At 42.2% G+C, this 3,154-nt stretch overlaps 1 protein-coding gene across 2 annotated transcripts in view; it reads left to right on the top strand.

The window, feature by feature from the left end:
• The window catches only part of LOC110025881 (plant UBX domain-containing protein 8-like), a 57,576-nt gene that overhangs the window by 36,283 nt on the left and 18,139 nt on the right, over positions 1-3,154 (top strand). The window lies entirely within an intron of this gene.

Raw genomic sequence — 3,154 nt, 5'->3', positions numbered from 1 at the left:
CATTTTGGGTTTCCTCATGTCGGTTTCATCCTTCTAAGTGTTAGAAGTCGATACCGCACACGCGAAACTCCAAAAGAGGACGGAAATAGGTTGAACTAAAACGAGGCGGGCACCACTTCTAAGGTTCTAAGATAGTCGCAGGAAGACCCCTAAGGCTAGATCCTAACTCCTACGAGGAATACTAGACCTCACGAAAATTGAGGTCAACAATGCCGAATTTGCCTACAACAGGTATGTGAGCCAAACTACAGAATACACCCCCTTCGAGATCGCATATGGGCGCAACCCGTTCACTCCACTTGAGTTCCGATCTTCCTTCTTCGGAAGTTAGTGTGGATGTTGAGGCACGGTACATGAGATTTAGAGGCTACCCAAAAAGGTTGGGAAAGAGATCACTAGACAGAACTGCAAATACTAGACAAAAGCTAATAAATCTAGGAAGAAAACGACTTTTCAGGAGGACAATTTAGTGTGAATTAAGTTGAAGGAATAGAGATTTCTCATGAGATCTTTGCGAAATTGAAGGCCAAAGCAGATGAACCTTACAATATTCTCAAAAAGTTGAACGACGTCGTCTACAGGGTTGATTTACTAGGGAAGTATAACATTTTTGCTACCTTCAACGTGGTAGACTTAACTCCATAGTGCAATGAAACAGAAGCTTCGACGAATGAGGTTGAAGCTCCCCCAAACCCGTGAGGCTGAAGGGCGTGTGGAATGCTATGCTAGACAACATGGAGCAACTTAGACTAGTTCAGGGAATAAAGGGGGGAGGATGGGGAGGTCGACCGGCCCCCTTAGGTGCTTAACTTGTCGCCCATAAAAAGTGGGTCAGTCTTTAGTTACTTAATAGAATTTATATGCTGTTTTTTTGTGCTCTAGGTTAGGTATTGATTCATTTTTCTGCCAGGTCGGTCGTCTATGTCCAGATTTTTCCTTTTCAGTTTGTATTTGACAACAAGTGGTGATCCGGTTGTATCTCTTTTGAGGTGGTGATTATTCTCAACATTACCATCCTCGTCAATCCTCCCTCCCTCTCCTCTTCTTGTCATCAGCCCCCATTTCTCCTTGTTGCCCCCTTGTCACCCAGTAGCAGACTGCCTCCTACTGATCCTCCCTACTGCCAAGCTTCTTGTTGTGACAGTCTAGCTGCCAGCTTGCTGCAGCCAACCGATGGCCAGCAGCCTTCCTCCAATACCGCAGGCCAATCTCCAGTTTACTGCCATCTTGCAGCCCGATAGACCCCTTCCTCTTGCAGCCCTTGCCTCCAATCACCTCACTTGTTTGATGCCGCCCACCATCCATTCCAGTCCATATTTCCCCTAGCCACAGGCGTCCTACCGCTGCTTTACCATCACCATCGTCCTAAGCCCTAGTTTGGCATTTGTGTTGTGTTATCTTTGTTATTTCCTATTTTTGTACGCGTGTGTTGTAACCCCTATTTGATTTCTAGCAATAAAGTGCATTTCTCGTTGTTGTTTGGGTTAACTTCGGTATCACTTGGACACGGGCATGGAATGTTGAGCCAGACAACCTGCGTCAACTTGGACTGATTAAGGGAATGGAGGCTTGGGGGTCGAATGGCCCCCTTGGGTACTTAATTTGCCACCCATAAGAAGTAGGCCACTCCTTAATTACCTGATAGTATTTATATGTTGTTTTTGTGTTCCACGGTTAAGTTTTGATTCAGTTTCTGTCAAGACAGCCGTTGATGTTCAGGTTTTTCTTAGTGGTGCTCTGGTTGTATATTGTCCGAGGTGGTGATTATCCTGGACGTTTCCATTCTCCTCAATTTTCCCTCCTACTCCTCTCTTTGCTGCAAACCCCTATCGTCCACCAACAGACTGCCTCCTGCTGATCCCCCCTGTTTTCAACCTTGCTATTGTGTCATAGTCCAGCCTCCAGCAGCTGCAGCCAACCACTACCACAGGCCAGTTGCCGGTTTGCTGCCGTACCACACCCCCCTTCCTTCTGCTGCCCTTGCTGTCAACCACTTTCTCTTGTTTGCTGCCCCCTGCCACCCATTCCAGCACCTATTTTCCCTACCCGAAGCCATCCTACTGTTGCCTTACCGCCACCATCATCCCAAGCCTTAGTTCGGTGTTTGTGCTGTGCTATCTTTGTTATTTTCTATTTTTGTACGCGTGTTGTAACTCCTATTTGATTCTAGCAATAAAGTGCATTTCTCATTGTTCTATGGGTTAACTCCAGTATCATATGTTGAGCTAAATAAATTATGATTGTTCCCTTTTCAGCTTAGTTAATTGAATGTCGATACCAACCTTGCATGGCAAAGAGTTAAATAATATAAAACACATGCAGGAAAGCATGCAAGTTCTGGACTCGAGTTTCTTAGAATTATTGAGATTGTGTGCTATGCATGTTTTGAGAATATGAAGATGTCAATGGACATGTCGTATTTCTAGAAGATAAATTGAAACTTGAGCTGATATGGGGTTAGAAATCTGTTCTTTGTATTATCACAAGCGTGGTTAAGTAGGGATAGAATTCCTTAAAAATGTGGTCCTGATAAAAGGAGAAACTGAAATATGAAACATTATAGTTTTTTGAACATTTTATTATTAACATTAGTTTGTTTAAGTTGGGATGCAATTTTCTTTTGAAACCATGTCTTTAAATTAGTGAATTTTTTTCTTGATAGTTTAAGCGCCTTTGTGGAAATATGGTATTCGACCTTTACTTTGGTGCGGGCCAAAGCTTCAGTTTTTTGGTTGGCATATGGGCTGCTTATAACATATTATTTATAGATAATTATCCTGTTTAACTTTACGTCGATGTCTCCTTAAATCTGTGCTAGATTTTTTTTTTCTTTCAAATATGCTTATTGAAGCTTGGTCTTCACTTTTGGAAACCCTATACCTGTTAAATTTTTCTTAGCTCCGTCAAAGGAAAATAAATGTTTCCATTTATGGCCTTCTTCTAATGGCACTGTTGATAAGATGCCAGAGCAGGAGGCTTGTGGAGCTTATTGGAATTTTTATCTTTTTTTTTTCACGTCATGGTTTTTTAGTGTGGACAAATATTATGCTTGAATTCGAACTACTTATCCCTGGACAAGAGTTCAGCCGGTATTTCTGCTAGAAGACATCCTATAAAAAAGTTTACCCCATTATTATATATATATTTATATATA

The sequence above is a fragment of the Phalaenopsis equestris genome, unplaced genomic scaffold (assembly GCF_001263595.1).
Source record: "Phalaenopsis equestris unplaced genomic scaffold, ASM126359v1 Scaffold000339, whole genome shotgun sequence".
In the NCBI taxonomy this organism is placed as follows: Eukaryota; Viridiplantae; Streptophyta; class Magnoliopsida; order Asparagales; family Orchidaceae; genus Phalaenopsis; species Phalaenopsis equestris.
This window is presented reverse-complemented; position numbering and strand designations above follow the sequence as displayed.